General features: G+C 38.3%; 2 long non-coding RNA genes across 2 annotated transcripts; one reads left to right on the forward strand and one right to left on the reverse strand.

Moving 5' to 3' along the window:
* The first annotated feature begins 1,061 nt into the window (after positions 1–1,061).
* Positions 1,062–19,392, forward strand: LOC311289491. Its single transcript, XR_014627127.1, has 11 exons — positions 1,062–1,305; positions 3,327–3,454; positions 4,903–4,966; positions 5,475–5,552; positions 8,749–8,846; positions 10,237–10,300; positions 10,880–10,957; positions 14,817–14,974; positions 16,365–16,428; positions 17,008–17,085; positions 19,309–19,392. It is a non-coding gene; the product is annotated as an uncharacterized lncRNA (long non-coding RNA).
* Positions 5,732–7,836, reverse strand: LOC311289492. Its single transcript, XR_014627128.1, has 4 exons — positions 7,545–7,836; positions 7,087–7,210; positions 6,784–6,841; positions 5,732–6,452 (listed from the first exon to the last, which is right to left on the reverse strand). It is a non-coding gene; the product is annotated as an uncharacterized lncRNA (long non-coding RNA).
* Positions 19,393–21,007: the final 1,615 nt, after the last annotated feature.

The following is a 21,007-nucleotide window of genomic DNA, read 5'->3' on the forward strand; positions in this document are numbered from 1 at the left end:
TCATTTAACTGTGTTTAAATGCTGTCTAAAATCAGCTCTGGCTCATAGAGACACATTCTCTGCCTGCAATGGCTAAATGAATCATGTTTTGAACAAATCAGTTGAATGAATGAATCTTGAGTCACTCACTTCTTTCGTTACTGAATGAATGTCACTTTATCGCCAACTACTGGCGGCTCGATGTAACCTGCAGAAAGAGTCGATGTAAAATCTCCACCAATAATCTGACAGTCTGTCTGGAACTCAGACACAAAAGTCCCAATGCTGTTGGACTGAATATCGACTTCTGAACTAACTGATGTATTACTAATTTATCTGCTGTGTGTAAATGTATACATGTCCGTAGATTTCTACCCTTAGGGGGGCAATTTAGGTACATTCCCAATTAAATTAATTCTCTACTACACGACGTGAAAGCGACATAGAGCTTTTACCATGTGAAGGTTCATATATTATTGCAGACACTTATTGTCCACAAGGGGGAGCAGCTGACACACTATTCTGATCTGATCTCATACCTGTGCCTGTTTAATCAGTAAATATCTACTATTATACACAACATTTTAGTCGTAATATCAGCCATTGCACTGGTTTATAGATTTAGACAGTCATTTTGATAATAAAATAAATGATAGTAATGATTTGTCTTGATCTGTCTATGTTTCAAATTCCCAATCATGCTTTATAAAAACTGCTTAAACCTACTTGAACTGACACAACAACACGAGGGCATTTGTACTTTAACTGTGAACAATCATGATGCATATCATTATAAATAACTGGACAGACAAACAGCTACTTTAAACAAACAAAAAACTTACAAACAGAAGAAAATCGAACCGTATTTTATGTTTACACTTTGAGCACGTGCCTTTTTACCCCATCAGTTGAGAGCTGATCTGGTTCATTTTATAAAACTGGTAGATCCATGTTGCTCTGCTGGTCGAGACCGAGACAAAAGCATTGATTTTTCGGAAAATATATGAAAATGGATATTTCAGCCTCACCTACAACTGGCCGCCACCTCGAGCATGTCCTTTCAAACTGAAGTGCAGTTTTGCATCCGCTCCTCTAGGCGGCGTCAACGAGTTTCAGGTTCAGTCTGACAGCTTCTGATGCTTGACAACATGACGCTTGTTACAGTGACCACAACACGTGCAGACCGTTTAAACTATATAAACTGCAGATGACAGTATTTTAATGTCACTCAACGACACATATTTCAGCCCATAAACAAACAAATCCGACACACGCTGCGATAAAGTTCTGGAAGCAAAGATGTCACGCGAAAGACTCAACTGTCATGTAAGTAAACTCTACAGATAAAGTGCTTTTCTCTTGCATTATCTTCTTATTAAGACTTTAAGTCATTATTCTGTGCTCTTAAGTCATTATTTACGTTTTTAATTAGTTATGTGTTGTTACTTTCTTCTGATATTTCATAGCAGGGCTCATGTCAGTTTATTTAGATTCATATTTTGATGATTGAATGTTGCATTTATTGTGACTAAAATGAACGAACATGAACTAAAACGCACTAAACGTTCATTTTGTTGTGGTCTTAAACGTTAAGTCTTGTTATTTGACAGTTATGAAGGTTTATCACTGACTTTGTTTACATTCTGCTCTCTTGTTGAACTCACTGTCAGACTTTTAGAATAACGAATGAATCAGTTGTTTTGCATTGCCTTTACAATCTTTGAATGAATCGCCCTCTGATATTCATATTATGAAGTAAGAATCTTGTTTTCTTCTGTTGTTGCAGTCTTACCCTAGGTAATAATCTATAATTTAGCTATTAAATAACTAACTATGACCCGTTAACACTTAGATTTGTGATCTTATTTTTCTTTATTAATTGTTTATGGTGAATTAAACCGAATCGTGACCTTAAAAGTTCCAAATAATGTAAAAATCACATTGAACATTGAACTTTTTTGGTCAGCACTCACAACTGAAGGAGGGTGTTTGTTTCTATTTCTTATGTTCCTGTAGTTCTGGGCCCGGTTTCCCAAAGCGTTCTTATCTCTAAGTAGTTCTTAACCTATTCCTTAACCTCTCTCTTAACCTTATGGGACGGTTCCCGAAACGTTCGTACGCTAAGTATATCTTTTGTAAGTCACACTTTCGTAAGGTTGGTCTGGACCATTCGTAGCTCTCTCTTAGCGTTGTTGCAGGTCTAAACGAATATAATTCTGAAGTTTTAATACACCCAGACAGTATTAAATTAGGCTAATTCAAGTGTTTTCATGCAAAGAATAAAATTGTCATTACACTGATTGTTGTTAGATTTTTTATTATATTATTATACAATATTATTAATTGAATTAAAACGCTCTGAAAGCATAGGCTACTGTCAGTTAAGTCCTATTCGGACGCTAATATTGTTTCTCATGGGCTCGTCCGGTATTTTAAACATTTACAGGGGTAAGTCGGTGATTTTAGTGCCGTCCGAATCCATAATATCAGTGTTTTTCTCACCCAATCCGCGTAAAAATCCCTGGCCAAATTAGTACCTTCTGTTTTTTGACAAACAGGTCGTGTGGTAATTTAATTGCCGTCTGAATCCACATCTCCGAGTTTACAAGAGATTCAAAATTCACGGTTTAAATCCTTTTTGATCACTGCCGAGCACCGTACGCAAGATGTAAACTTTTATTACTGAAATGCTGGAAAGTATTTACAAGAACAATATTTCATCGCAGCTCCACCTCAGCGAACAAAAATGGGAAAGAAAAGGCGGCACGTACATTTTTGAAAAGGTTATTGTGGCAGCAATAGGCTATATGTTACAATTTTAAAATATGTAGGCTACGCTTTTATAGGCTATTATAGTTTGAATTATTTTTTATAATATCCAATAATCATAATAAATTGAAATTTCAACTATTTCTGAAGTGCTTCTTTTATAAAGATGACCGCTTTTTCACATAAACAGCCCCTGCACGAGAGAATAATTGATTCTCGAGCCATCGATTTTAAACAATTCAGCACCATCGCCACGGACAGCACCTGGAAACTCACACTTAGGAAAATAAACAAATTTGGTAAGATATATCTTTCGAGTCTTCTTAGCAGGCTAAGAGTGAGCGTTATCGGGAAACCGGGCCCTGGCCTGTAAGACAGTGACTTAATTAAAAGAACAGGAGATTGAACCAAAATATTATTATTGATTCAGCATTCATATGTATTATATTTTTTTACTCTGTACAGCTTTGGACTTTAATTTATGTAACCGATAACATTTAACTATTGTTTAGACATTAAATTGTGATGTTTTAGTTATTCAGTATGTAGTAATGTTTGTGTTTGTGTTTCCTCTACAGAATAATGGATGTGTTTGGAGCGTCCAGTCATCAGAAGCAGAGCTCTGGGACGTCCAGTCATCAGAAGCAGAGCTCTGGGACGTGTGGACAGACATTCACTGTAATGATGGACTTCTGCTGATGGACAGGTAAGACTTGTAACGTGTGAATGTTGTTGTTTGGTGCTAAACATGTAGGTTAGCATTATTTTCTTTTTGGAGGGTCACCCCTTTAAAAAGCAAATGATGGGAACCTAAAATGGTGGGGAAGGGACGGCGGGCCCAAATTTTTAGACAGCTAAAAAATGTTTCATTGTATCAAGAAGCATAACCACTGCTGGACATTGTGACGGGGTTCGGGGGGGGACCCGAAACATCCCCGCCCCTTCACACATACACCATTCACTCGTATCGCGGAGATCTGGCTGGGATTGAACCAGCAACCTCTGAAACCGTGAGGCAGCGCTCTTACCTGTGAGCCACAGATCTCTTGCTGAGACATGTGCTGGAACTTGTATTTCACCTGGATGAGGCCTGTGATTTTACAATAAGTCATGCTGAGGTGGGGATTGAACCCATGCCTCCAGCGCAACCTTGTCCACAACTAACGTGTGTTTAGCCACTTGCACCACTGCGGCTTTCACACTGAGAGCTGGTGTTTTGGCCATTTTGTTTGATATAACAACTCTCGATAATAGTTTCATTTAAATTGTGGGACAACAAACTGAGGTGGGACAGGGACTTGAACCTTAACTTTAGCGCACCATTACCATCACCATCACCGAACGTGTGTTTAGCCACTTGCACCACTGTGGCTTTCACACTGAGATTTGGTGTTTTGGCCACTTTGTTTGATATAACCACAACAAGTTAACATAAGCATAAGCTAGAATGGGATTTGAACTCTGGTCTTCTTGATTAAACCCCAACGCTTTATCAACTGAGCCACTGAGTCTGTTGAGTTGAAGGGTGTTATGGATGGTTTTTTATTAATAGCTTTGTTTTATTTGAAGGAAAAAAAGTCAACAGTTGTGTGATTTGAACCAAGACTCTCATGCTTGAAGGCAAATGATTATCCTCTGCACCACAGAAGTTCTGATGAGGCATGGTTTGTTTTTGGGTCATGTGTGAATTTGTATTGTTAAGAAAGGTAAACGATTATTGCATCTGCGGGATTTGAACAGGTCTCTATTGTTCTTCTGTTTAAACAACATAACCACTTGCACATACTCCATTCACTCATATTGCAGAGATCTGTTTAGGATTGAACCAGCAACCTCTGAAACCATGAGGCAGCGCTCTTTCCTGTGAGCCACAGATCTCTTGCTGAGACATGTGACTCAAAAACTTTTATTTCACCTGGATGAGGCCTGTGATTTTACAATAAACCAGAACAACATCAGCCCTACATGCTGAGGTGGGATTTGAACCCTCATCTCCAGCGAAACCTTGTCCACAACTAACATGTGTTTAGCCACTTGCACCATCATGGCTTTCACACTCAGAATTGGTGTCTGGGGTACTTTGTTGAATATAACAATTGATAACAATTTGTTTCAACTGTATTTGAGCAGCTTTTTTATGTTTTTTATTTATAGGACAGCAGAGCAGAGATGGGAAAGTAAGGGAGTGTGATCAAGACATGTCGGGACTCTAACACCGGTGAGTCTACAGCTCTTATATGTAACACTGCTTCATGCAGCTTTGAAACTTTTACCAATCGTTTGTTTGAATCAGTGGTTCGGAGCACATGTCAAACTGGCATTTGATTGCTGTAAAACAATGCTTCACCACTTCATACTGTTTAACTGATCTCAGGTCACTTTTATAGGTTAGTTTCAGTTTTAATGACAAACTTGTGTAGAAAAGAGTGTGAAAGTTAATTGTATCTTACTGGCCTGATTAACCAAGCCCTCTTAAAAAATACACAAAAAAATTACAAATGAATAAAACACTTCACACTTTATATTTAATGGGATTTAATGATTTGTACATTTATTTAATAACAATGGAAACATCTGCAATCAGTTTGTAAAAGGTGTCAATACATGTTTGCACTGCATTCTTATTACATCTACACCATTTTGACCAACAGGTGTCGTCAACTTTATTTAAAACGAAGAATTATACCCACTTTCCCACTCACTACCTTTTTTGTGTTCTCGAACAGACAGAAAAAGACATTCTCCTACGCTCCGGGTTAGAAGAGGTCATGGACAATCACCCGACACATTCTAAACTGTGAGCGGTAAGAACGTCTTGTTTTCGTTCACAAGTGTTAAGTGTTCGTGAAGATCGTGTGTGTGGAATTGTTGATTATTCAATGGGGCACACTTACATCATAGTGGTGTAAAATTAAGTAAAGTTTTTACATTTGCAATACTTAGCACTTTTTAAAATAAACTTTTAAATGTCTGTTCAGTCGTCCCTATGTAACAGACAACACATTTAGTAATTGTGATGCTTCTAGTATTATAAAGCAGTTGCAGACATAAAAAAAAACCACCAACAAAATGTGCACTTTAACTACCAAAGCAAATTTGATGTAATATCTAATTAATTTAACATGCATGCTAAAGTTTTTCTCAACATCTTCTGATTTTGGGTCATTTGAGTTCAAAAACATGATGAATGATGGGATACGCTTTAAATATCGCTCTGATGTGGTATTAGAGATAATGTGGATTTAGTGTCCGTTAAGGGCAATGAGTTTTGGCATTTATCAGACCCGGGACAGTCTTGTGCATTTAACTTCCTGTCAAGTGGCCAAGACTGCAAGTGTGTGTATTGGGACAGGCCAATAATCAACTTCATGAGGTAGGTTGTGAGTACAAGCAAGGCTTCATCAGTGAGGATATGGTGAAGAACCACATTCCTCCACCCAGAGATGACACACTCATCCTCCTCCCATGATTCAGTTCTCATGCAAACCTGTATTTCTTTATCCTGGTCCAGCACTGCATAATTTTGTCTCTTTTATTTAATACATCTGATCTGATTCAAATCATCAACACGTTTTCAGAGCTGCATGAACTAAAACTGCTATTAAATAAGAGAGACAAACAGAATGTGCAGCACTGTGGTTCCCAGGACTGGAGTTGAGCACTACATACAGTCATCACTGTAGATCTACTCCAACAGAAGTCATCTAATAAGAAAAAAAAATTCAGGAGGTTATTTACCAGATGTTGCATTGATTTGAAAGTGCATGATCCCATAAATGCTGTATTTAGTCAGTAAAAACAAAATGTAGGACAACATGTATCATTCATGATCATGACCTGTTTGCAGATTACTTGTCTCCATGGCCAAACATTTCTGCAATAATTTGCATTGACCGATATTATACTTCACTTAACTGTGTTTAAATGCTGTCTAAAATCAGCTCTGGCTCATAGAGACACATTCTCTGCCTGCAATGAATAAATGAATTATGTTTTGAACAAATCAGTTGAATAAATGAATCTTGAGTCACTTACTTGTTTCGTTACTGAATGAATGTCACTTTATCGCCAACTACTGGCGGCTCGATGTAACCTGCAGAAAGAGTCGATGTAAAATCTCCACCAATAATCTGACAGTCTGTCTGGAACTCAGACACAAAAGTCCCAATGCTGTTGGACTGAATATCGACCTCTGAACTAACTGATGTATTACTAATTTATCTGCTGTGTGTAAGTATACATGTCCGTGGATTTCTACCCTTAGGGGGGCAATTTAGGTACATTCTCAATGAAATTAATTCTCTACTACACGATGTGAAAGCGACATAGAGCTTTTACCATGTGCAGGTGTTTAAAACCCATGTCCTCCTGGATCTGCTGTTTTCATATTATTGCAGACACACTTATTGTCCACAAGGGGGAGCAGCTGACACACTATTCTGATCTGATCTCATACCTGTGCCTGTTTAATCAGTAAATATCCACTATTAGACACAACATTTTAGTCGCAATATCAGCCATTGCACTGGTTTATAGATTTAGACAGTCATTTTGATAAGTAATGATTTGTCTTGATCTGTCCTATGTTTCAAATTCCCAATCATGCTTTATTATAAAAACTTCTTACACCTACTTGAACTGACACAACAACACGAGGGCATTTGTACTTTAACTGTGAACAATCATGATGCATATCATTATAAAAACTGGTAGATCCATGTTGCTCTGCTGGCCGAGACCGAGACAAAAGCATTGATTTTTCGGAAAATATTTGAAAATGGATATTTCAGCCTCACCTACAACTGGCCGCCACCTCGAGCATGTCGTTTCAAACTGAAGTGCAGTTTTGCATCCGCTCCTCTAGGCGGCGTCAACGAGTTTCAGTTTCAGTCTGACAGCTTCTGATGCTTGACAACATGACGCTTGTTACAGTGACCACAACACGTGCAGACCGTTTAAACTATATAAACTGCAGATGACAGTATTTTAATGTCACTCAACGACACATATTTCAGCCCATAAACAAACAAATCCGACACACGCAGCGATAAAGTTCAGGAAGCAAAGATGTCACGCGAGCGACTCAACTGTCATGTAAGTAAACTCTACAGATAATGTGCTTTTCTCTTGCATTATCTTCTTATTAAGACTTTAAGTCATTATTCTGTGCTCTTAAGTCATTATTTACGTTTTTAATTAGTTATGTGTTGTTGCTTTCTTCTGATATTTCATAGCATGGCTCATGTCAGTTTATTTAGATTCATATTTTGATGATTGAATGTTGCATTTATTGTGACTAAAATGAACGAACATGAACTAGAACGCACTAAACGTTCATTTTGTTGTGGTCTTAAACGTTAAGTCTTGTTATTTGACAGTTATGAAGGTTTATCACAGACTTTGTTTACATTCTGCTCTCTTGTTGAACTCACTGTCAGACTTTTAGAATAACGAATGAATCAGTTGTTTTGCATTGCCTTTACAATCTTTGAATGAATCGCCCTCTGATATTCATATTATGAAGTAAGAATCTTGTTTTCTTCTGTTGTTGCAGTCTTACCTTAGGTAATAATCTATAATTTAGCTATTAAATAACTAACTATAACACTTAGATTTGTGATCCTCTTTTTCTTTATTAATTGTTTATGGTGAATTAAACCGAATCGTGACCTTAAAAGTTCCAAATAATGTAAAAATCACATTGAACATTGAACTTTTTTGGTCAGCACTCACAACTGAAGGAGGGTGTTTGTTTCTATTTCTTATGTTCCTGTAGTTCTGGCCTGTAAGACAGTGACTTAATTAAAAGAACAGGAGATTGAACCAAAATATTATTATTGATTCAGCATTCATACTATGTATTTATTTATTTTTTTACACTGACAGCTTTAGGAGTTTAATTTATGTAACCAATAACATTTAACTATTGTTTAGACATGAAATTGTGATGTTTTAGTTATTCAGTATGTAGTAATGTTTGTGTGTATGTTTCCTCTACAGAATAATGGATGTGTTTGGAGCGTCCAGTCATCAGAAGCAGAGCTCTGGGACGTGTGGACAGACATTCACTGTAATGATGGACTTCTGCTGATGGACAGGTAAGACTTGTAACGTGTGAATGTTGTTGTTTGGCGCTAAACATGTAGGTTAGCATCATTTTCTTTTTGGAGGGGTCACCCCTTTAAAAAGCAAATGATGGGAACCTAAATAGGTGGGGAAGGGACGGCGGGACAAAATTTTTAGACAGCTAATTTTTTTTTCATTGTATCAAGAAGCATAACCCCTGCTGGACATTGTGACGGGGTTCGGGGGGGGATCCGAATCATCCCCGCCCCTTCACACATACACCATTCACTCGTATCGCGGAGATCTGGCTGGGATTGAACCAGCAACCTCTGAAACCGTGAGGCAGCGCTCTTACCTGTGAGCCACAGATCTCTTGCTGAGACGTGTGCTGGAACTTATATTTCACCTGGATGAGACCTGTGATTTTACAATAAGTCATGCTGAGGTGGGGATTGAACCCATGCCTCCAGCGCAACCTTGTCCACAACTAACGTGTGTTTAGCCACTTGCACCACCGTGGCTTTCACTCTGAGAGCTGGTGTTTTGGCCATTTTGTTTGATATAACAACTCTCGATAACAGTTTAATTTAAATTGTGGGACAGCAAACTGAGATGGGACTTGAACCTTAACTTCAGCGCACCATTACCATCACCGAACGTGTGTTTAGCCACTTGCACCACTGTGGCTTTCACACTGAGAGTTGGTGTTTTGGCCACTTTCTTTGATATAATCACAACAATTCAACATAAGCAAGAATGGGATTTGAACTCTGGTCTCTTTGATTAAACCCCAACGCTTTATCAACTGAGCCACTGAGTCTGTTGAGTTGAAGGGTGTTATGGATGGGTTTTTATTAATAGCTTTGTTTTATTTGAAGGAAAAAAAGTCAACAGTTTGGGATTTGAACCAAGACTCTCATGCTTGAAGGCAAATGATTATCCTCTGCACCACAGAAGTTCTGATGAGGCATGGTTTGTTTTTGGGTCATGTGTGAATTTGTATTGTTAAGAAAGGTAAACGATTATTGCATCTGCGGGATTTGAACAGGTCTCTGTTGTTCTTCTGTTTAAACAACATAACCACTTGCACATACTCATATTGCAGAGATCTGTTTAGGATTGAACCAGCAACCTCTGAAACCATGAGGCAGCGCTCTTACCTGTGAGCCACAGATCTCTTGCTGAGACATGTGCTAGAACTTGTATTTCACCTGGATGAGGCCTGTGATTTTACAATAAATCATGCTGAGGTGGGGTTTGAACCCTCATCTCCAGCGAAACCTTGTCCACAACTAACATGTGTTTAGCCACTTGCACCATCATGGCTTTCACACTCAGAATTGGTGTCTGGGGTACTTTGTTGAATATAACAATTTGTTTCGACTGTATTTGAGCAACTTTTTAATGTTTTTTTATTTATAGGACAGCAGAGCAGAGATGGGAAAGTAAGGGAGTGTGATCAAGACATGTCGGGACTCTAACACCGGTGAGTCTACAGCTCTTATATGTAACACTGCTTCATGCAGCTTTGAAACTTTTACCAATCGTTTGTTTGAATCAGTGGTTCGGAGCACATGTCAAACTGGCATTTGATTGCTGCAAAACAATGCTTCACCACTTCATACTGTTTAGAAACATTTGTTTCACCACTAGGTGGCATTAACCTGGTAAACCCATGAACCAGCAGCTAATATAGAGTTTTAACTGATCTCAGGTCACTTTTATAGGTTAGTTTCAGTTTTAATGACAAACGTGTGTAGAAAAGAGTGTGAAAGTTAATTGTATCTTACTGGCCTGATTAACCAAGCCCTCTTAAAAATACACAAAAAACATACAAATTAATAAAACACTTCACACTTCATATTTAATGGGATTTAATGATTTGTACATTTATTTAATAACAATGGAAACATCTGCAATCAGTTTGTAAAAGGTGTCAATACATGTTTGCACTGCATTCTTATTACATTTACCCCATTTTGACCAACAGGTGTCATCAACTTTATTTAAAACGAAGAATTATACCCACTTTCCCACTCACTACCTTTTTTGTGTTCTCGAACAGACAGAAAAAGACATTCTCCTACGCTCCGGGTTAGAAGAGGTCATGGACAATCACCTGACACATTCTAAACTGTGAGCGGTAAGAACGTCTTGTTTTCCCACATGCTGTTTGGGCAAATAAACCTCAGTTTAGGTGACTGTGGTTCCCAGGACTGGAGTTGAGCACTGTAGATCTATTCCAACAGAGTCATCTAATAAGAAAAAAAATCAAGAGTTTATTTACCAGATGTTACATTGATTTGAAAGTGCATGATCAGTGTCAGTAAAAACAAATTGTAGGACAAATAATTTATCATTCATGACCTGTTTGCAGATTACTTGTCTCCATGGCCAAACATTTCTGCAATAATTTGCATTGACCGATATTATACTTCACTTAACTGTGTTTAAATGCTGTCTAAAATCAGCTCTGGCTCATAGAGACACATTCTCTGCCTGCAATGGCTAAATGAAATATGTTTTGAACAAATCAGTTGAATGAATGAATCTTGAGTCACTCTCTTGTTTCGTTACTGAATGAATGTCACTTTATCGCCAACTACTGGCGGCTCGATGTAACCTGCAGAAAGAGTCGATGTAAAATCTCCACCAATAATCTGACAGTCTGTCTGGAACTCAGACACAAAAGTCCCAATGCTGTTGGACTGAATATCGACTTCGGAACTAACTGACAGTGTTGGGAAAGTTCACTTTCTACATGAACTAGTTCAAAGTTCAGTTCACAAATTTTAAAATGAACTAGTTCAGTTCATAGTTCAATTTTGAACTAAGTTCACAGTTCCAAAAATGAACTAGTTCATAGTTCTTTTTTTCCATGTTGCTGCAAGATATTATTTTTCAAAATGATTACCACAGCCCCCACAGACAATTATTTTATCAGTTTTAACACTGAAGATATGCGTCAGATTTTTTCCCATCTTCACCGACCTTATCATAAAACTCGTTTAAATGATCATACGACGCCTCCTTGCTGCTTTTTGTTTTGATTTGTAACGTAAGTGATGAGTCGTTCATGAAAGACTCGAGGTGAAGTAATTATTTATGTTCCCTGTAAACGATTTTTGACTGCATTATAATGATTTCTTAATTCAGAATATGATCAAGATTGCGTAGGTGGATGTGTTCGGGGAATTTGCCAGTTAATAGTAACATTTAAAGCCCCTTAAAGGGATACTCCATGAGTGCAGCAGGCGTAATGATATGACGCAGCGCCTGAAAATAGGTCTAATAGGTTAGACAAACTTAGTCCCGGTCACGTTGGAAGAAGTTACCGAGCTGGGGACTATTTTCAGGCGCTGCGTCATATCATTACGCCTGCTGCACTCATGGTACAGACACACAGTTCCTTGATTATTACGCTGGAATGAGAGTAGTTCCTAGCCATATAGGCTTAGAAAATCGCAACTTTTCATTTTCCGTCGATCTTAGTACACGGTTTAACTACAGAAGAGTCAAGTTTTAAATAGGAAAAATATTGAAACTCTTTGGTCATTTTGAAAGAAATGCTACTGGACTCATCAGAATCAATGATCTGTGCTAAGCTATGCTAAAAGTGGTACCGTCAGACCCGGAGTTCGGCTGAATGGATTCTAAAACGGTAAAACTCAACTGTTTAACTCTGGGGGAGATGTAAAATGAGCTTATTTCTGAAAAAAAGTGGAGTATCCCTTTAAATGAACGAAATGACTCGAAAAAAGATTTGTTCATTTTGATGAACGAGATCGAACAAGAGGTCGAACACGGGTGGCTGGTGTTGCCAGATTGGGTGTTTTTTCCGCTACATATTAAGGGCGGTTTACGGTGGGTTTTAGGTGGGTTTTCGCCTGGAAGGCTTTATAGAAATCTGGCATCCTACTGAACGAAGTTAAACTGGGAGAGCGTGGCGTTCACAGACACCAGAATGAACGAGTTCACAGTAACGTTCACCAGGCAGTAATGCGGTACGTTCAGTTCACGTTCGCCCAAAATATGAACGAGTTCATGAACTATCGTTCAATGAACGCGTTCAGGCACAACACTGCTAACTGATGTATTACTAATTTATCTGCTGTGTGTAAATGTATACATGTCCGTGGATTTCTACCCTTAGGGGGGCAATTTAGGTACATTCCCAATTAAATTAATTCTCTACTACACGACGTGAAAGCGACATAGAGCTTTTACCATGTGAAGGTTCATATATTATTGCAGACACACTTATTGTCCACAAGGGGGAGCAGCTGACACACTATTCTGATCTGATCTCATACCTGTGCCTGTTTAATCAGTAAATATCTACTATTATACACAACATTTTAGTCGTAATATCAGCCATTGCACTGGTTTATAGATTTAGACAGTCATTTTGATAATAAAATAAATGATAGTAATGATTTGTCTTGATCTGTCTATGTTTCAAATTCCCAATCATGCTTTATAAAAACTGCTTAAACCTACTTGAACTGACACAACAACACGAGGGCATTTGTACTTTAACTGTGAACAATCATGATGCATATCATTATAAATAACTGGACAGACAAACAGCTACTTTAAACAAACAAAAAACTTACAAACAGAAGAAAATCGAACCGTATTTTATGTTTACACTTTGAGCACGTGCCTTTTTACCCCATCAGTTGAGAGCTGATCTGGTTCATTTTATAAAACTGGTAGATCCATGTTGCTCTGCTGGTCGAGACCGAGACAAAAGCATTGATTTTTCGGAAAATATTTTAAATGGATATTTCAGCCTCACCTACAACTGGCCGCCACCTCGAGCATGTCGTTTCAAACTGAAGTGCAGTTTTGCATCCGCTCCTCTAGGCGGCGTCAACGAGTTTCAGGTTCAGTCTGACAGCTTCTGATGCTTGACAACATGACGCTTGTTACAGTGACCACAACACGTGCAGACCGTTTAAACTATATAAACTGCAGATGACAGTATTTTAATGTCACTCAACGACACATATTTCAGCCCATAAACAAACAAATCCGACACACGCTGCGATAAAGTTCAGGAAGCAAAGATGTCACGCGAGCGACTCAACTGTAATGTAAGTAAACTCTACAGATAATGTGCTTTTCTCTTGCATTATCTTCTTATTAAGACTTTAAGTCATTATTCTGTGCTCTTAAGTCATTATTTACGTTTTTAATCAGTTATGTGTTGTTGCTTTCTTCTGATATTTCATAGCATGGCTCATGTCAGTTTATTTAGATTCATATTTTGATGATTGAATGTTGCATTTATTGTGACTAAAATGAACGAACATGAACTAAAACGCACTAAACGTTCATTTTGTTGTGGTCTTAAACGTTAAGTCTTGTTATTTGACAGTTATGAAGGTTTATCACAGACTTTGTTTACATTCTGCTCTCTTGTTGAACTCACTGTCAGACTTTTAGAATAACGAATGAATCAGTTGTTTTGCATTGCCTTTACAATCTTTGAATGAATCGCCCTCTGATATTCATATTATGAAGTAAGAATCTTGTTTTCTTCTGTTGTTGCAGTCTTACCTTAGGTAATTATAATTTAGCTATTAAAAAATAACTAACTATAACACTTAGATTTGTGATCCTATTTTTCTTTATTAATTGTTTATGGTGAATTAAACCTAATCTTGACCTTCAAAGTTCCAAATAATGTAAAAATCACATTGAACATTGAACTTTTTTGGTCAGCACTCACAACTGAAGGAGGGTGTTTGTTTCTATTTCTTATGTCCCTGTAGTTCTGGCCTGTAAGACAGTGACTTAATTAAAAGAACAGGAGATTGAACCAAAATATTATTATTGATTCAGCATTCATATTATGTATTATATTTTTTTTACTCTGTACAGCTTTAGACTTTAATTTATGTAACCGATAACATTTAACTATTGTTTAGACATTAAATTGTGATGTTTTAGTTATTCAGTATGTAGTAATGTTTGTGTTTGTGTTTCCTCTACAGAATAATGGATGTGTTTGGAGCGTCCAGTCATCAGAAGCAGAGCTCTGGGACGTCCAGTCATCAGAAGCAGAGCTCTGGGACGTCCAGTCATCAGAAGCAGAGCTCTGGGACGTGTGGACAGACATTCACTGTAATGATGGACTTCTGCTGATGGACAGGTAAGACTTGTAACGTGTGAATGTTGTTGTTTGGCGCTAAACATGTAGGTTAGCATTATTTTCTTTTTGAAGGGTCACCCCTTTAAAAAGCAAATGATGGGAACCTAAATAGGTGGGGAAGGGACGGCGGGCCAAAATTTTTAGACAGCTAATTTTTTTTTTCATTGTATCAAGAAGCATAACCCCTGCTGGACATTGTGACGGGGTTCGGGGGGGGATCCGAATCATCCCCGTCCCTTCACACATACACCATTCACTCGTATCGCGGAGATCTGGCTGGGATTGAACCAGCAACCTCTGAAACCGTGAGGCAGCGCTCTTACCTGTGAGCCACAGATCTCTTGCTGAGACATGTGCTGGAACTTGTATTTCACCTGGATGAGGCCTGTGATTTTACAATAAGTCATGCTGAGGTGGGGATTGAACCCAAGCCTCCAGCGCAACCTTGTCCACAACTAACGTGTGTTTAGCCACTTGCACCACCGTGGCTTTCACACTGAGAGCTGGTGTTTTGGCCATTTTGTTTGATATAACAACTCTCGATAACAGTTTAATTTAAATTGTGGGACAGCAAACTGAGATGGGACTTGAACCTTAACTTCAGCGCACCATTACCATCACCGAACGTGTGTTTAGCCACTTGCACCACTGTGGCTTTCACACTGAGAGTTGGTGTTTTGGCCACTTTCTTTGATATAATCACAACAATTCAACATAAGCAAGAATGGGATTTGAACTCTGGTCTCTTTGATTAAACCCCAACGCTTTATCAACTGAGCCACTGAGTCTGTTGAGTTGAAGGGTGTTATGGATGGGTTTTTATTAATAGCTTTGTTTTATTTGAAGGAAAAAAAGTCAACAGTTTGGGATTTGAACCAAGACTCTCATGCTTGAAGGCAAATGATTATCCTCTGCACCACAGAAGTTCTGATGAGGCATGGTTTGTTTTTGGGTCATGTGTGAATTTGTATTGTTAAGAAAGGTAAACGATTATTGCATCTGCGGGATTTGAACAGGTCTCTGTTGTTCTTCTGTTTAAACAACATAACCACTTGCACATACTCATATTGCAGAGATCTGTTTAGGATTGAACCAGCAACCTCTGAAACCATGAGGCAGCGCTCTTACCTGTGAGCCACAGATCTCTTGCTGAGATATGTGCTAGAACTTGTATTTCACCTGGATGAGGCCTGTGATTTTACAATAAATCATGCTGAGGTGGGGTTTGAACCCTCATCTCCAGCGAAACCTTGTCCACAACTAACATGTGTTTAGCCACTTGCACCATCATGGCTTTCACACTCAGAATTGGTGTCTGGGGTACTTTGTTGAATATAACAATTTGTTTCGACTGTATTTGAGCAACTTTTTAATGTTTTTTTATTTATAGGACAGCAGAGCAGAGATGGGAAAGTAAGGGAGTGTGATCAAGACATGTCGGGACTCTAACACCGGTGAGTCTACAGCTCTTATATGTAACACTGCTTCATGCAGCTTTGAAACTTTTACCAATCGTTTGTTTGAATCAGTGGTTCGGAGCACATGTCAAACTGGCATTTGATTGCTGCAAAACAATGCTTCACCACTTCATACTGTTTAGAAACATTTGTTTCACCACTAGGTGGCATTAACCTGGTAAACCCATGAACCAGCAGCTAATATAGAGTTTTAACTGATCTCAGGTCACTTTTATAGGTTAGTTTCAGTTTTAATGACAAACGTGTGTAGAAAAGAGTGTGAAAGTTAATTGTATCTTACTGGCCTGATTAACCAAGCCCTCTTAAAAATACACAAAAAACATACAAATTAATAAAACACTTCACACTTCATATTTAATGGGATTTAATGATTTGTACATTTATTTAATAACAATGGAAACATCTGCAATCAGTTTGTAAAAGGTGTCAATACATGTTTGCACTGCATTCTTATTACATTTACCCCATTTTGACCAACAGGTGTCATCAACTTTATTTAAAACGAAGAATTATACCCACTTTCCCACTCACTACCTTTTTTGTGTTCTCGAACAGACAGAAAAAGACATTCTCCTACGCTCCGGGTTAGAAGAGGTCATGGACAATCACCTGACACATTCTAAACTGTGAGCGGTAAGAACGTCTTGTTTTCCCACATGCTGTTTGGGCAAATAAACCTCAGTTTAGGTGACTGTGGTTCCCAGGACTGGAGTTGAGCACTGTAGATCTATTCCAACAGAGTCATCTAATAAGAAAAAAAATCAAGAGTTTATTTACCAGATGTTACATTGATTTGAAAGTGCATGATCAGTGTCAGTAAAAACAAATTGTAGGACAAATAATTTATCATTCATGACCTGTTTGCAGATTACTTGTCTCCATGGCCAAACATTTCTGCAATAATTTGCATTGACCGATATTATACTTCACTTAACTGTGTTTAAATGCTGTCTAAAATCAGCTCTGGCTCATAGAGACACATTCTCTGCCTGCAATGGCTAAATGAAATATGTTTTGAACAAATCAGTTGAATGAATGAATCTTGAGTCACTCTCTTGTTTCGTTACTGAATGAATGTCACTTTATCGCCAACTACTGGCGGCTCGATGTAACCTGCAGAAAGAGTCGATGTAAAATCTCCACCAATAATCTGACAGTCTGTCTGGAACTCAGACACAAAAGTCCCAATGCTGTTGGACTGAATATCGACTTCGGAACTAACTGACAGTGTTGGGAAAGTTCACTTTCTACATGAACTAGTTCAAAGTTCAGTTCACAAATTTTAAAATGAACTAGTTCAGTTCATAGTTCAATTTTGAACTAAGTTCACAGTTCCAAAAATGAACTAGTTCATAGTTCTTTTTTTCCATGTTGCTGCAAGATATTATTTTTCAAAATGATTACCACAGCCCCCACAGACAATTATTTTATCAGTTTTAACACTGAAGATATGCGTCAGATTTTTTCCCATCTTCACCGACCTTATCATAAAACTCGTTTAAATGATCATACGACGCCTCCTTGCTGCTTTTTGTTTTGATTTGTAACGTAAGTGATGAGTCGTTCATGAAAGACTCGAGGTGAAGTAATTATTTATGTTCCCTGTAAACGATTTTTGACTGCATTATAATGATTTCTTAATTCAGAATATGATCAAGATTGCGTAGGTGGATGTGTTCGGGGAATTTGCCAGTTAATAGTAACATTTAAAGCCCCTTAAAGGGATACTCCATGAGTGCAGCAGGCGTAATGATATGACGCAGCGCCTGAAAATAGGTCTAATAGGTTAGACAAACTTAGTCCCGGTCACGTTGGAAGAAGTTACCGAGCTGGGGACTATTTTCAGGCGCTGCGTCATATCATTACGCCTGCTGCACTCATGGTACAGACACACAGTTCCTTGATTATTACGCTGGAATGAGAGTAGTTCCTAGCCATATAGGCTTAGAAAATCGCAACTTTTCATTTTCCGTCGATCTTAGTACACGGTTTAACTACAGAAGAGTCAAGTTTTAAATAGGAAAAATATTGAAACTCTTTGGTCATTTTGAAAGAAATGCTACTGGACTCATCAGAATCAATGATCTGTGCTAAGCTATGCTAAAAGTGGTACCGTCAGACCCGGAGTTCGGCTGAATGGATTCTAAAACGGTAAAACTCAACTGTTTAACTCTGGGGGAGATGTAAAATGAGCTTATTTCTGAAAAAAAGTGGAGTATCCCTTTAAATGAACGAAATGACTCGAAAAAAGATTTGTTCATTTTGATGAACGAGATCGAACAAGAGGTCGAACACGGGTGGCTGGTGTTGCCAGATTGGGTGTTTTTTCCGCTACATATTAAGGGCGGTTTACGGTGGGTTTTAGGTGGGTTTTCGCCTGGAAGGCTTTATAGAAATCTGGCATCCTACTGAACGAAGTTAAACTGGGAGAGCGTGGCGTTCACAGACACCAGAATGAACGAGTTCACAGTAACGTTCACCAGGCAGTAATGCGGTACGTTCAGTTCACGTTCGCCCAAAATATGAACGAGTTCATGAACTATCGTTCAATGAACGCGTTCAGGCACAACACTGCTAACTGATGTATTACTAATTTATCTGCTGTGTGTAAATGTATACATGTCCGTGGATTTCTACCCTTAGGGGGGCAATTTAGGTACATTCCCAATTAAATTAATTCTCTACTACACGACGTGAAAGCGACATAGAGCTTTTACCATGTGCAGGTGTTTAAAACCCATGTCATCCTGCATCTGCTGTTTTCATATTATTGCAGACACACTTATTGTCCACAAGGGGGAGCAGCTGACACACTATTCTGATCTGATCTCATACCTGTGCCTGTTTAATCCATAGACAGTAAAAGAAATGGACACAGCGACCCCATTGGATTCAACGGAGACAAAGTGAAGTCAATTAGAAACTCTTACTTCCTGGGGGTCGAGCGTACTGCGCAGACTCAAACTGAGCTTAACGACGTAGATGTGACGTGAGCAACCCGTCTGTCTTCTAGTATCAAGAGAAATCTGAATCATTCCCTTCCGAAACTTGCAGAGACGGAGAGTGTGAGTAGGAGGTGTCCATGAGCTAGGAGCAAGAGAAACTTTTGCTAAGTATTCTGATTAATTATTTTGTCACTTTGCCTCCACGTCCCCCCGATTGCTCGCAAGCTTCTCCTCCTGTCCATACGGTAATTCTCTACTGTGCGACAGAGAGTCGCGTGGTTATGACGCAATCGTTAGCCTATTTTTACAAAAATTGCTTCTACGGGGCCATAACGGAAGCTACAAGGTAATGAAGCCTTTTATACATTTTCGTGTTTCTTTAGAAATAAATAATGGACAAATGGAGTCTTTAAACGCCTCAGATGTGAAGTTATTCGCTGTCAAAGTGACGCCAAAATGAATGGGAGTCAATGGGATGCTAACAGCAGGTGGGGGTCCGCTAGCCAATGGCGGCGCCCGGGGGTACCTTCAAAATAATAGAAAACCCTGCCCCCCTGGTTTAATCAGTAAATATCCACTATTAGACACAACATTTTAGTCGTAATATTAGCAATTGCATTGGTTTATAGATTTAGACAGTCATTTTGATAAGTAATGATTTGTCTTGATCTGTCCTATGTTTCATATTCCCAATCATGCTTTATTATAAAAACTTCTTAAACCTACTTGAACTGACACAACAACACGAGGGCATTGTTTAACTGTGAACAAACATGATGCATATCATTATAAATAACTATAGACAGACAAACAGCTACTTTAAACAAACAAACAAAAACTTACAAACAGAAGAAAATCAAACCGTATTTTATGTGTTTACACTTTGAGCACGTGCCTTTGAGTTCAACACATTTCATCTTTTTACCCCATCAGTTGAGAGCTGATCTGGTTCATTTTATAAAACTGGTAGATCCATGTTGCTCTGCTGGTCGAGACCGAGACAAAAGCATTAATTTTGCGGAAAATATATGAAAATGGATATTTCAGCTCCTCTAGGCGGCGTCAACGAGTTTCAGGTTCAGTCTGACAGCTTCTGATGCTTGACAACATGACGCTTGTTACAGTGACCACAACACGTGCAGACCGTTTAACTATATAAACTGCAGATGACAGTATTTTAATGTCACTCAACGACACATATTTCAGCCCATAAACAAACAAATCCGACACACGCTGCGATAAAGTTCTGGAAGCAAAGATGTCACGCGAAAGACTCAACTGTCATGTAAGTAAACTCTACAGATAAAGTGCTTTTCTCTTGCATTATCTTCTTATTAAGACTTTAAGTCATTATTCTGTGCTCTTAAGTCATTATTTACGTTTTTAATTAGTTATGTGTTGTTACTTTCTTCTGATATTTCATAGCATGGCTCATGTCAGTTTATTTAGATTCATATTTTGATGATTGAATGTTGCATTTATTGTGACTAAAATGAACGAACATGAACTAAAACGCACTAAACGTTCATTTTGTTGTGGTCTTAAACGTTAAGTCTTGTTATTTGACAGTTATGAAGGTTTATCACAGACTTTGTTTACATTCTGCTCTC

This window comes from Rutilus rutilus, assembly GCF_951802725.1.
Source record: "Rutilus rutilus genome assembly, chromosome: 4".
Lineage (NCBI taxonomy): Eukaryota > Metazoa > Chordata > Actinopteri > Cypriniformes > Leuciscidae > Rutilus > Rutilus rutilus.